This window comes from Dromaius novaehollandiae, chromosome 24 (genome assembly GCF_036370855.1).
Source record: "Dromaius novaehollandiae isolate bDroNov1 chromosome 24, bDroNov1.hap1, whole genome shotgun sequence".
NCBI classification, from domain to species: Eukaryota; Metazoa; Chordata; class Aves; order Casuariiformes; family Dromaiidae; genus Dromaius; species Dromaius novaehollandiae.
The window spans coordinates 4,994,572-5,009,329 of record NC_088121.1 but is presented as its reverse complement, the minus strand read 5'-3'; the positions used below and the strand labels follow the sequence as shown (position 1 = coordinate 5,009,329).

The 14,758-nt window shown below is 43.5% G+C and overlaps 1 protein-coding gene across 9 annotated transcripts in view; it reads left to right on the top strand.

The window, feature by feature from the left end:
* Positions 1-14,758, top strand: part of SAMD11 (sterile alpha motif domain containing 11) — a 201,076-nt gene that overhangs the window by 70,420 nt on the left and 115,898 nt on the right. The gene's annotated exons all lie outside the window — the stretch shown is intronic.

Here is a 14,758-nt window from a genome sequence, read left to right as displayed (position 1 = left end):
GTTCCTCGTATTTTCTGCTGTATGCCTTTATCTTGAGGACTTTTAAAATCTCTATTTGATACCAGTATTTTCATGAAAAAGACGTTAATGCTATAAATAAAAGGAAGTTACTGAAATTGTGGTCAACTAAGGTATTAAAATCAGTTCATCGATGCAGAAATAACCATAAAATACAATAATATTTGAACAGGATGGTAAAGCTGTCGGTTCATGGAACTAAACCAGGTCTTAGTCTGAAAAGTCATTATGACTTAAGCGTTGTTGTCAGCGGCACTGGGGAAACAGATGCAGCTTGAGATTTATTCATTTTTATCCAGAAAAAAATAACCATTTTTTCTTTTATTGTTTCTATGAGGCACTCTCTTTTGACATGGAGTATCTTGATGATTCTGCATGATAGAATCCCAAATTTAAATGATTCCTGCATGATATATATGTGCATGTGTGTTTATGTAGACAAACATACACATTCAACATGGGAAGCGGCTTAGGGCAATACTGAACAGTTACATAAATTAATATGAAGACATCATCTGTGTGACGCGAGTCTCTTGAGTCTGTTCTGTGGAGCAGCAGCTCATACTGAAATAATAATAACTGCACATAGAACTTACTAGTTGTATTGCAGCATTATCATGGTATTTTAAACATAGCAAACCAATGGAGGGAAACCTGGCCTTTCTGGAGGACAGATGCAGTTCCTCGGAGTTTACAGGGCGAAGTGTGATGGTGTGTAGTATTTTTTTTTTTCTGTTTTGAGTTCTGCTTGTACTTTAGTTAGTAATCATATGGATCAGAGGCCCACAAGCAGTGGTCTGCAGAACAAAGTGACTTGCAGAACACTTGCTGGTGGTGCTGAGGAGTGTCTGGCTAGGTGATACTGTCTAGTGGTCATTTCTAGGTAATAAGTTGCATTAAATGATAGCCAAAATGACACACAGTGCTTTCTTAACAGAAGCATTTGTAATACTTGCACAGGGATGCTATGCATTTAAAAATGGAAAGGCAGCTGTGCATGAAACAAAGGCCATATTAAAGTGTTTTCTAAAATAGAACAGAGTTTGAGAAGTCCAGATAGATGAAAAGAGAAGTTCATGGAGTTTTGGGAACAGAAAAATGTATCTTTTTGGACTTGCCCCTTAAATGCTTCCCCAGCTAAATGAATTAGGAGGTGTTTTGCTGACAGAATTAGTGCAGCAACTAGCTTTTATCTCCCTGCCTCTTTTTTTTTTTTGGGGGGGGGGGCGGGATTGGCAGAGCAATCATCCTGATTTTGGCTTAGTTTCTCTTACTCTGAAATTGGTATGATATCAGAAAATGATTTTTAAGTTTTACAATGCTGTTGTGAAGGTTGTATAATTTCCACTAAATAATCTACCATTAAGAATGAACTTAAAAGAAACATGGATTTCTAGTATTAATGAATACATCCTTTTGATATAAAATGCTCTTTAAAAATAAAATGTGAATATATTAGGGTATTTTATACTCGTATGCCACCTCCCCCAGTTTACCACATCTCAAAGCATTTAGCAAATAGTAAGAGAAGTGTTACTATCCTATTTACAAAAGCCTTAACTGAGGTATTGATGCTGTTTGCAGATCTGATCTGCAGAACCCCACTAGCTTTCCAGGTTTCAGCCAGACTCCGTGCTATTCAGATCCTCTAAAAGCCGTCCCTGATCCCTCGGTGAGATCCATAAAACTGTCCTCCAGTGTCCACATCATTGTTAACTTCAGAGGCACATAGATCTCATTATGGAACACGGACTTCAGTGATACGCTGAAGGTCATACAAAAGAAAATGGTGGCAGAACTAAAAAGGAAAGACACCAGATCTCTTGTACTCTTAGTCCTCTATCTTAACCGCAAAGTCATCTTTCCTCTCTTGGAGCACATCTTGTAGATTCAAGATTTATTTCTCTTTCTGCAACCTATGAGTGTGAAACTGGCTTGTTATCTGAGGACTAAATCCCGCTTGCCTTATTGGCTCTGAAGAGGTGCTGATGACTATAGCTGCTTAACTTCTAAGACAAGGCATTTTAAAGCAAGAACAAACCCCAAGGAGAGCTTTTATCAGAACTGTTTAACATTGCTTATTGCATTTTCTGTGCTGAAATGAGAACATATATCTGACTGATGACAATTATACATTTTCACAGTTTGAACCTGGACTCCTTTGGTAGTGTCTTGTAATAGCTGCCCGCACTACACATTCAGAACAGTTACACGAGGAAGCAGGTCAAGGATTGGGCACAGTCCACCCTTTGCCATTTAGTGACTGCAGATTTAAGCACCACTCAGATCAGAGGACTGTTTGTCCTCATCTGTAGAACCATCTTATATTTTATATTGTAGAGAAGGACGGAAATGTAAGTGTGCAAGACCTGGGTCCTTGTGCCACTGTGTTATCAAGTGGGGGGTATGGAGATGGGGAGTTGATTCTGTCTGCAGCTGTGAAGTAAGTCCTTGAACAACCTATGAGACAGAGCTGAACGGCTCCGGAATTGTCTTTGCAGTGGGGCAAACCAGCTGCTGGTAGGCATCTGCATCTTCCCCCATCCGCTAACTCTGCAGGTTGAAAAGGAAGCGCTACAGGGACCTGTCCCAGCTCTTCCTCCAGGAAAGGTTGCGTTTAATTTATCCAGTCCTGCCACCCCCGTCCAGCGAAATTTGTAATGTCAGGGGTTTTAGCCAGCAGCAGCGATTGCTTTGAGGCCGAGTCGGGGTCTCTTGGAGCTGGGGAGAGGAGGGGTCGGTTTGGAAAGGCAACTGCATCGTGCCGTAGAGCCGGTGTGGAAGAGGCGCCTGAGGAGCCGCAGCTGAGCGTCGCGCGATCCCGCTGCCAGCTGCTCCGGGTCCCCGCAGCGAAAGCGAGCCGCTGGCAGGGGCCCCGGCGCCCGGGGCCGGCCCGTCTCGGCGAGCCGCCCCGCCGGCGCTGGCGCCGCGCTGCCCCCGCCGCCCCCCCGCCGCGGAGCCGGCAGTGCCGGGGGCGCCCCCGCCGCGGCCGGGCAAAGCGGCGCCCGGCCCCCGCGGCGCCCGCCCCGCCGCCCCCCGCCGCCCCGTCGCAGCTCGTTTGCTGCAGCTGCAGACGGCGGCGGCGCCGGGGCCGGCTCCGCCACCGACCGCCGGTTTCCTGCGAGGCGGAGGGGGAGCAGCCGCGTCGCGCCGGCCGCCCTGGCGCCTCCTCCCCCGGGCCGCGGCCGCGGCCGCCCCCGCGCCGGCCTCCATCAATCAGCGGCGGGGCCGCGGGGGAGGGCGGGGGGATGCGGGAGGGGCGCTGCGGCGCTGGGGATGCAGGCGGCCGCGCCGGGCAGGGGGATGGGGGAGCGCTGCCCTGGGCGGGCGCTCGGAGCGGGTCGCTCCGGGGAGCAGGGCAGAGCTGGGCAGGGCGCCCGCCTCCCCGGCGCTGCGGCGGGGCTGGGGGAGGCCGGCAGCCAGGGGCACACACCTCGGCGGTGAGGCGGTGCTGCGGGGCACGGCGCTGCCTGCGCTGCTCTCCAGCTGTGCCCTGAGGGGGGACGGGGCACTGCGCGCCCCCCCCCCCGCCCCTCTGCAGAGTGACTGCGCCCCCGATTTTCCTACCCCCTTTTTCTTTGAAAGGTCTGCGGTGCAAGGCCTAGGGGACAGATCTGGAAGGGAGGAGCTGCATGGGTCGAAGTCCCTACAGTTTTTTTGAGACACAGGATGCCAAGCGTTTATAAAAAAGTTGCCAGGTCTGAACGAGAGTCTTCCCCAGTGTTTGTACACCTCAGTTGTAGGCAGAGACAGGTCAGCTTGCTCAGAGCCCTGGTGGATTACGGTCCGTTCTGGTTCAACCCGTTCACTGCCAGCTTCCCTCTGCCCCCACGAAACTTCCCCGGGCGCTTCAGATGCTGCTCATGCATCCGCACCGTCTCCCCCTTTGGACCCGCAGCTGGGGCAGGGCTCTGTTACTCTTGGTCTGGAAAGGGACCTGTGCTCGCTGGCAGTGGTCTCTGTAGCCAAACAGAGGGAGGGGCAAACGTAATGATTTTATTGAGAACAGCACTAAAATCTTTATGACTAAAAAAAAATGGCTTAGATTTGTGAAGTCCAGCATTGCATATTGAATATAACAGAAGAGAGACGTTCTTTATAATGGATTTACTTTCACCGTTTCCCTCATCAGTGTGACCCCTACTGTGTTTTTCATACTAGCCACGTTGCCTCTGAAAGTGTGTTAGCAGTCAACTTTGGCTGTTCTTCATGTTCACCCTTTTCCATCTTTTCAGGAAAGTGTGTCTGTTTGAAATGCTGCCCTTGCTAGATTTTGAGGTTCAGGTCACAAAGAAGGAAAGGCAGGCTTTTAAAAATCTATCATGACATGGCTGCAGTGCAACAAAACAAAAAGCCCAATAGAATATTTTTTGACTCCCTCTGTCTCCTTCCTTGCACGTCAAGGCACATGGTAATTGTGCGTAACTTGGTCAATGACAATGGTAATTCATTTGCTTACTGGGGCTGTTTTGCTTTGATTTGATTTATATGAAATTCTTTTTCTTTGCTTCTTTTTGTTGTTGTTTTGTTTTGTTTTTGTTGTTCTCTTTTAGTGCCTCTGAAGTTAAGGCCTTAATTGCAGACTTTGTCAAGGATGGAAAATATATATATTTACTTATTTAAAAACTAAATGGCAGTGACCAGCAGAGTCCCTACTTCTAGCCGTAAGACTGCTGAGTGTTCTGCTGTCTTCTTGCTTGGGAGGCGCAGGGGTAGAAGGCAGCCCTGCATCTCCCTCAAAGTGTGGCTTTGTGTGACCTGTCCTATTGCTTCTGGCTGCAGCTGCACTCACTGCCCTTCCCCAGTGACTGCCTGCCGGGCCACCGCATTGCTCTGCAGCCTGCCTGGAAAGCCGGGGCAGAGCTGGACGGGGAGGAGGGAGGGAGTCCTACCGAGGTCCCTGCTGTGGCACCCAAATTCAGAGGCTGTCCCTAAAGAGGAGTCCCCTGCACTGGATTTGAGGTCTTTCAAGAGAAATTCATGTGAGAAGAAGACTTAGCTTGCTGCTGGAAACTTTAGCTGGCTGCCTGTAGAGGCAGAATTAAGTCTGAAAATGTACTTTTAACTGAATAGATTAGATTTAGGTTCCTTTCTGAGCCTCTGTGGCCTTAGGGATTGGAGCTAGAGAATCCTGGGGTTTATGTGAAGGGGATTGTTCGTAAGTTTGCCTTCGTGTCTCTGGGGGCTGCCTTACAAATGTGGAAAAAGCAGACTACAAATGTGGTAAAGCAGACTTATAAACCTTTTCTATCCCCCAAGGTCTTTGGCACAGCCTGTTGATTTTTATTTGTGGTTTCATGCTGATTTGGATTGCTACTTTTAATCTGGCGTATTTTAGTTAAGTTTAGCATTTGTTGGAGGTTGGTTTTTTTTTAATGGACTTCACTCAGGTGATTTTTAGAGTGTCTGTTGCAGTGCAAACTTCTAAGTTATACTCCAATGCTTAACAAAAGTTTAGCCCAAATCTCTTTTTCAGATGCTACCTTCACAGAGAAACCCAAGATTAAGTGTGTTGTGTTCTCAAACAGAACAGGAGACTCACACTGCCCATCCAGTACTGGGGAGGGCTGCAGAGTTTGAGTCCACAGCCTCCTCCTGCAAGGCTTTCAAATCCAAGGGAGGGGAACACATATGTCTGCCTCTCTTATAGAAGCGTCCCTAAAATCAACTGACATTGGGTCATACAGCACTTTGCAGGTGAAAACTGACAGCTTGAAATGGGAATCAGTGCAGATACGAAAGGTGCTCCTAAATGTATTCCTCAATGGAAGTTATTCCTAATGGTCCTCAATCTCAGCTCATGAACAGAGCACACCGCAATTGCATGGTTTTTTAAAGTGTCAGAGATTTCGGAAGATGGGTGTTGCGCTGATAAAATGCCTAATTATTATTTTACACAGGGGCAGAGTAAACCCGGATCAGTGGCTCTAGGAGTAGCAGCATAATACTGAAGGACTTAATTTTGTGGGTTAACCTGGAAAAATACCTATGCTGAGGTTGGCATGTATGAGGGATCCTGCTAGGAGTGAGCAGATCCACTGCTGCTGGGCTTCCATGAAGACTGCAGAATGGGTTTCTGTGTACCACAGACTTTTTGAGTGGTCTTGATTCCCTAGAAGGCCCAGGGCATAGTGTCACTTCTGGCATTGTGGTTTTATGCTCTCTGGTGGGGTCCTTGAGGGGCAGAGGCCATGCCTGGTGTCTTCATCTGGACCCTCAGACTCTTTGGGAGTAGACGGAGGGAGAAGACTCACTAAGTCAGCAGGTGCAGGCTGAGTTTTGCAGTTCGCACTGCTTAACTGGTGAATTGTTGTTCGGTTTATGTACTCCATTAGGTCTGGAAAATCTACTTGTCTGAGGAAAAGAAAGGTAAGCATGGGAATAAAGATAAATAAATATATAAAAGCAGTGAATGCAACATCATCTTGATATCAGTGTGTCAAGGGCAGTGTAAAGGTGAGATAGGACAAGTAATTTTGCTGTCAAAATTATTTAGAGATGTCATTAAAATGCTTAGGGCTGTCTCTAGTGCTTCAGGGCACAGACATCTGGTTTTAATTTGCAGTGGTCTATGTCCAAACCTGCTGGCCTTAATCAAAGGGACCTGTGCTAATTTGGAGCCTGGTTGCAAATGCCTTCAGTGAACACAGAATCTAAATGGCAGAGGTGACCAAAGGACCAGAATTAACTCACTCATCAACTTTGTTTTTCTTTTCCTGAGGATTAAAACTATGAGCTGGTTCAAGTTTTCAGAGGTGATGAATTTTTCATATTGCTTGTTCTGGTTCAGTTACAAGACAGGGAGAACAGAGAAACAGTGTCCTATTGGCCCCGGACTTTGGAAAAGAAATCCATTCTATCTTTAATAATGTAATGCTTGGTCAGAATTTTACACTTGCAAAATCACTCTGCTTTTTCTGTTTTTTTTTTTTTAATTTTTTTCATCTGGATTGTCTTATTCAATTTCTCTTACTCATATTCTGTTTCCTTTATCTGTAGGCTGGCAAACTTCTTGTTACGCAGCAGATGCCAGTCCTGATTCTTGTTTGGCATCTCTGTTTTCTTCTCTCCCTACTCCCTCCTCCAGATTGAAATGCATCCTCTTTACTTATACCACAGCCCAAGATTCACCATGTCCACCATTTTTGGGCTCCTTCCTGTTAGGAGATACTCAGCTTCCTCACTTCTGGTAGATGCCTGTGGAAAACTCTCATTATAGGGCTCCCTGTCCAAATTTGTGTTTTCTAGTTAAAGGCAATGAAAGACATTTCCTGAAGAGTTATTTACCATTGCAGGAATCACACAAAGGTTTATAAATTTTATTTATAAAATTTTATTTATTTTTATTTATAAAATTTTATTTATAAAATGGAGAGCATAAAATTTTATTTATAAAATGGAGAGCATTTGCTTTAGCTCTGCTCCTCTGCTTTAGACTTACGGTGTTCTTGTGTGAAGGTAAATCTTCTGTACATATCCCCTCCTCTGCTGGAGTAATGCATTGCCTTTCTTTTATTTTTGGCTCTGTTATATTAACAAACCCAGTGAGAACAGAGAGGAAATTACACTTTCCCCTGGGTCATAAATATAATCTGATATGAGATTTTGTTGTAACGTGTCTGAGGAGGAGGAGGGATGGATGGAGGGAATTCCCAAGCATGGAAGGAAAGATTCTTGCTCATTTATTTTAGCTCTAGTTAATGAAGAACTTTTGCAGATTTTACTTTATTTTGCACATGCATACAAAGCTGCAAAAACTGGGGATACCGTCAAGCCAAAATTTTGCCCTGTTCTTTGATCACCCATACACAAATATTTCTGCATGTGAAATCCTCAATTTTAAGATGTCAAGATAGTTTCAATCAGTGTATGAAGTTGTTTTTTAAATCTATTTTATCTTCAGCTAGGAAGAAACTTGTGCCAGCATTCACTAGCAAGCCGCATCGTTGAAGGGAGCCTCACCTTGGTGTGATGCATACAGACGTCAGTGAATGCCGACTGTTGCCCTGGGGCTGCTATACTATAACATTAGACTAGGGGCTCATGCAAACAGCCTTGTTTTTTTCAGTGGGGTACTTGTCAGAAAAAAAGGTGAACAAAATTTGTCCCTAAGTTGCAGTTGGGAAAGGGAATAGATATGTAAATGGGTGAACAGCAGGCAGGGTGGGAAACTAAGTGTGCTGCCACTCCTTTAGGGATTTAATGGCTGAAAGCTCCCGTTATTTTCCAGACTAATTGTTCATCCCCATTTGTGCTGCTGCAGCAGCTTTTGCTTGTGGAGATCTCCAAGTGTCTCCTGTAGGTTTGGCTAAAGTTGCTGTGTTTATCAGCACATGTCTAGGGCTCTGCTCTTCCACAGTGGTGTAGGGACAGTGACACAGAGCAAGAGGCCTTGTTGTGCCTCAGTGTGAATTGAAGGCAGTTGTCTGTGAGTGAGTACTGCACTAATGCCCCCTCATATTAAAAAGCCCTGAGCCTTGATGTGGCTTTTGTTTTGTTTTATCACGTGTAAAATGAAAAAAAAAAAGGCTTTATAGTAAAGCTTAATCAACATTTCTGAAAGTAACAGCATCATCTATCTTTAGATGTAAGATGATGGGCAGTAACCATGATATCCTGCGTTGTGCTAATCAATTAGGAAGGCAGAACCTTTCTTGAATGGTTTCCAGTGAATTAAGGAGCAGGAAAGCTCAAGAGCTTTTGATGCTAGAAGAGATACTTGATGGTCTTTTGGTCTAGAAAATACATCCTCTCCTAAAATATTCTGGTGATGATACTGAAACAAAGTTGTGTGTTGGCCTGTAATTGATTTCCAATTTAGTATTGGGAGGTATGATTGTTTAAGACCATTTAAAAAGCAGCTCTGTGATTTTAAACAGTTTTGGCTAACGTGGCCCTCTTAATCACAATAGCTTCCTGGTATAAAACTTTTCTCTTTCTTTTGAGAGAGAGCAGACTGCTTTACCGGGCTAGTTCACTGTCTTTCTACGAATGTCTTACCCCTAGGAGCTTGTATTTATTGCTGTGTCTCTGGGACCTTGCTAATTCAGAGTTATGGGTAGATTCCACTCCAATAGTAGCTACTGTTCTGTGTATATCTACCCATCAAATTGCAAAAATTCCCTTGTAACCCCATCCTTTCTTTTTATCTGGAGATGAATGAGATAGGTGGTACTCAGCTCTGTTGAAGCTGCTTTTGCTGTGTTGCTAGGGTAACCAGAGATAGCGCCTGAAGACAGGAAAGGGCAAGCATTCCTTTCTGCCACAGTCTGGAGCATCAGTGATTGAATGAGATTAGATAGAATTAGATAATCCTGAAATTCACAATGATTTGATGCCAGACCTTTATTAAATAAGTGAAAGTACCAGCCCTTAGAGTAAAAATGAATTCTTTTAGATCAAGAACTTTTCCCACTATTTGTCAGAGCTGTGATTCTTAAGATCTCTTTTTCTGTGACGTGGGGTAAACCACACAAACATTCCTCTTTTTTTTATTTTTTTTTTCCCCAGAGGGGACTATGATATCAATTCTTTTTTTATTTCCCCCTTGTGATTCACCCACTTAACTATACAGTACACTTACAAAGGAAAGCACTACAGGATTCTTCAGTGATGGTTCAACGTACTAGAGCTTACAGTAGTGTTACTTAAAAATTGTACACCAGTAGTCCTAAGTATGATAGTGTTTTAGAGTTGGTTAGGAAAAAGGAGGGGAGAAAATAAGCTGTATGTTGTGAATGGCTGGGCAGTTTTTGTTCCTTGTGTGTTCAGCACCTAAAACTATTGGGATCTTGTCCGTGCCCGGGACGTTTGTGCTCAGCTGCAATAGGATTGATAACATCATATTCTGATCTGAAGTAAATCTGGGTTAAAATTAGCATGGCAGTTTGAATGCAGGATTGGACTTTGATCACAATCAGTCTAGATTTACATCAATTTGACTTTGTTGACTTCTTTTTCATCTTTAGACTGGCATGGCTTGCATCAAAATTTAGTGTGCATCAGAGGATACCTAGCAGAGCATGGAAAATTTGGTGCACTCTGGCCCTCAAGCAGTTTTGTTTCATATCAAGCTAAATTTGCTCTTTCAGATCAGTGGGCTGATTTTTTTTTTTCCTGGTTGTGGTGCTGTCCTTCATGTGAAGCTCTGAACACCACTGCTGAAGTTTTTGCAGGAATAGGGAACAGTATTTGGCCTCTACGTAGTCAAGAAACAGCACATCCAGAATGAGAAGGGCAGCCTGCATATTCCTTGTAAAGACACTTTTCATTCTGAATAAAAGTATAGTAAACTGATTCAGTTCTTTTAATCCCCAGATCAATAGTGTGGTTCCTTAAAACATTGTTGACTTGAAATTTATAAGCTGGTAGTTCAGGGCCGGAAATCTGTGGATCCTCACTGTTTGCATCAGCAGTGCAGATCTGATTTTCTGAAGTCTCACCTGATGTTGCTGTGGTGGACTTCTCAGAAATAAGTTCAGTAAAAGTAATTCTGTGAGGCTGATGAGCATTTCTGTTCCCTGATGGGTGCGGAGGGTAAAAATCAGCTTTGCTGTGGGAGGATTTGGTTCCGTTGATGTCTCTGCTACTGTTTTTAAAATGCTATAAAATTTAAAAAGGTCTGTCTAAAGGATATTTGAAATTATATGGTTCACAAGTTATTGTGCTTTTCCCCTAGCAGTGTGGTGCTGAAAATCTTATGTCTTGAGAATAATCTCATTGCTTTGGTGGGACCCCAAAGATCTTGGACTGGAAATACATTCAGCAGACTAGAGAAGGAGAAGGACAGAGGGCCTTGAAAAATGTGTTTGTGTGTGAGTATTTGTGTCCCAAGACTAAATTCTGTTCTGATCTGGACAGTGTATAATACCACCCTCACTAACAGGGTCACAGCACACACAAATGAGAGAATTTTTTTGTTTGGTACATAAGGATACAGTCTATTTGAATTCTCATCACTGCCTTTATCTAGTATTTAAATGCACTGAAAAGAGGAGTTGAGTGATGAGGTGTGAAATCCCAGTAGGAACCAAAGCCACAACTACCTGCAAATACAGAAAAATCTGGGATTTCAGATCTTTACCCTGCAGCAGAAACAAGATTACAGTCCGCAATCAGGTTTCTCACCTGTCCTACTGTTCACTGTCTCTGGCAGCTTTGGGAAACGAGGAACCCAAATATTCCTAGAGTGTGCAAAGCAGAGGAGCTGTTGCTGTATCACATCCAGTGTAGCTTCAGTAAGAACAGGAAATACTGTACGAAAGGTAGTCACCCAGGTGTTCATGTTTTTTGCAAATGGCAGCTTCTGCTGGGATAATCATGCTCTGTTGCCTACAGATCTGTCCCACATGAACCCTATCCAACCTGGGGAGATCCAAGATGTAAGCCAGGGAAGGATCTGGCTTCCTAACTTTAATAGCAGTCCAGTAAGACCACACGTGAGTTCAGTACCTAATAAAGTCTAGGTATCAGTTGCTTCAATGATTTGGAGGCGAGCCTCCACCTGGGGAGGTCTCTTAGAGCTGACAAAGGAAAATCAACTGGAAATGCACACAGTGCAGAGTTCTCTGTGGTAAGGATCACGCTCTGGCTTTCAGTTGCTTGAATGTTTTAAATTGTACCCTAGAGTAGCTGCCCTAAACTTGTTGGAACTGTTCTTTTCCTCTCACTCTTCAATGTCATCTCAGTGCATGACTCTTTTCCTCCTCAAGTACTGCGTTATGGGATCTCTTGTTCTCTGTCTGGATGGAGTTGGGTAACACCAAAGGACATAATGAACTTGGGTGCTTAGGGTTCTTCTGTGGATTGGCATTGGGGATCATATTAGATGGATGCTAACCATGCAGTTCAATGGCAAAGGACAGGGCATTCAGAAAGATTTTGCTCTGGCTGGTTGCTATTTATCACCACTGAATCCCAATATAACAGACATTGGATTTGGAGATGTCGGTTGGCAGCTATCGCACTGCATGCTCCCATGCACAGACAGGTATCTATGGCCGAAATGTAACTGTCTAAATTCAATGTTTCATTAAGAAAACCTGATTTGTAACTTCAGGATCAAAACCATAGCCTGCTGTGCAGGATAATCATTCTGCATATAGTGGCTTTGTTCACTTGTGCAAGGTGGATTAGTGAGCACTGCGGGCTGCCAGTCAGGAGGCTGGGGCTCTGCTCTTCCCTCTGCTGAGGATAACCTGCACTGCTTTCTCAAACCTTTGTTTTCAAAAGCAGCTTCTTATGTTGGATGTTTAACATGGCTTACTCAGAAACATGCTTTCTGAGGGCTCAAAAAACATTTTCTTTCACATCAGGGAGCTGTGCAGTCTTTGGTATCCCTGTGTGGCATTTGGAAATGTAGGCATTAAGGTTTCCGTGATTCAGCTGTCTCATATGCAGGCTGGGGAGAGCACCTTTGGGTATTGCATATGGAAACTGAAATATTTAGATTTATGGGTTAAAAGGGGAAGAGACTGCTGTTACTATCAAGTCTGAGGTCTTGCACTATAATGAGAAGTAGGATTTCCCCAAACTGGTTTGTATTTATGGTGGTATGTCTTTTGTACTTTTCTTTTAAGGAAAGCATCCAGTCATAATCAAATGTTTCTGTCCTGTATTGATCCTGGTAAATCGTTTTGGTGGATAACTACTCTCACTGTTCAAGAAATGACGGTATCGCTAGTTTGAATTTGTTTAGTGTCACATTTCTGCTACTGGGTCTCCTTATGGCTTTGTATGTCACTCTTCAGAGCTCTCTGTTAGTACCCACAGATCGTCATCAAGACACCTTTTAGCCTTCTCCTTAGTGACTTCAATAGACTGAGGTTCTTCAGTCTCTCCACGTAATGAGGCAGTCCGAAACGTTTAATCATCTGCATGACTTTTCTGTAAAACCCTGACACTGTATCAGCATTCATCTTGAACTGTTGGCAGTGTGTTAAAGGAGTGTCAAACACATCTATACTATAGTCCTGCTCCCTGTTTTCTGCTTTGGCCTTTCTATGTCCACATTATTGATATGGCCAGAGCCATGGCCTGGGCTAAACCTCTCACCGGATTTCCATCATGACCCCTACACCCTTTTCAGAGTCACTTTTTCCTTGAGTTGTGTTCCCCACTGTCTGAATGCCAACTTCATCCACTAGTCCACACAGTTTTGTGTCTGCAACTCTGTCTCTTTTCCTTATTTGCCGTTAACTTGCACATTCTTTGTGTTAACCATCAACCATCAGTGATGGCTCTTTGTTTTCCTCCAGGTCATTGATAAAAATATTACAGAGAATTGGTTACCCATGTATATTTTGAGATCTTTCAATCAACTTTTAATCCATTTAATTTGTGCCATGTTGACTTGTAATGCTTGAACTTCTCAATCAAAAAGTTTTGTGGTGTAAGATCAAATACCTTGCACAAATCTAAGCACATTACAGTAGCACTATTGTCTCAGCGAAAAATATAGCATATTAGTTTAACATGTTTTCCATAAACAAGCTTTAATTTGCATTAATTATATCATCCTGCTTTAGTTTATTTTTACTCTAGTCTTCTGTTTCATTATTTATTCTGGGAATGATAAAATTATTTGGATTATCCTGTTTATGCTTTTTAAAATACAGGCACAGTACTATGTTTTCCTGTTTACCTTTGGACTTCCTCATTGTTCTAAGATTCATTAGAAATTAAAGTAAAGTATATGAAGCACTCCCTGGCCAACTCTTCTGAAACTCTTGAGTGCAAGTTACCTAAGTTTGCTGATTTAAACTATATAACTTTAGAAGTTTCTGTTTGGAAACCTTCTAATTTACTGCTGGCATAGAAAGTATTTCATTTCCATCCCATGTTAGAGCTAGCTTTTTTCTCCCAGTAAAGAAATGAAGTATTTGTTGAACATTCTTATTTTTTCAGCATTTCTAGCGGTTCTACCATTCCCATCTAGTAATGGACTGAAGTCCTTATTACCTCCTGTCTTTAATAAGCCAGTGTTTACAAATGAGTCTAGAATTCTCCAGTGAATGGAGGAATTATTAAAATGGCAAGCGCAGTTATATAAGATTAGGATCTTTATAACGGTTGGGGAAGGAGAGGCCTTAACCATTACAAAGGCCCTTTGCTGCGTATTATGCTGATGAAATGTCCAACTGTCTTGAAGTCTGTTTTTCCTTGGTACTTAGTTTATGGCTCCAGTGGGATTTCTGCCTTTTTACCTCCTGTTGTTCAGTGTTGGTTTAATTGGAAACCTGGCATGTGGATCAGCTGGTGGAGCATTAGCCCTCTGTGAAGAGAAGGATGTTTTCTCTTTCTTTTTCTCAGTGTAGTATATGCTGCTTGCCAGACTGAGTGTTTACAGCTTGCGGGTTGGGGTAATGACCAGATGCGTTGGGCTTCAAAAAGAAAAACCCTCTCTGTGGCTTTCTCACGAAAACCGAGCCTTCTTTCCCCACCTGGATGCTATTCTAGCTTATGCTCCTTGTTTGGCTGCTCTTGTTTTCTCCTGATCTTTCTGTCAAGTCTTCCTGTTTGGCCACCAGATTATAAAGCAAGGCAGTACTTGAATTATCTAAAGAAGTGATCACAGTGTGTTTTGTCAAAGTTTGCACCTCCTTAACAAACAAATCTATCTTCCCTCTGTGTTTGCTTTAAATGATCCTAGAAAGGTGTCAGTACAGGGTTGTATGAATGAGGGAAGAGGTGGGGATGTGGTGCATCTGTAACTGCAACTTCACTGCTTAGGTTACTAGAA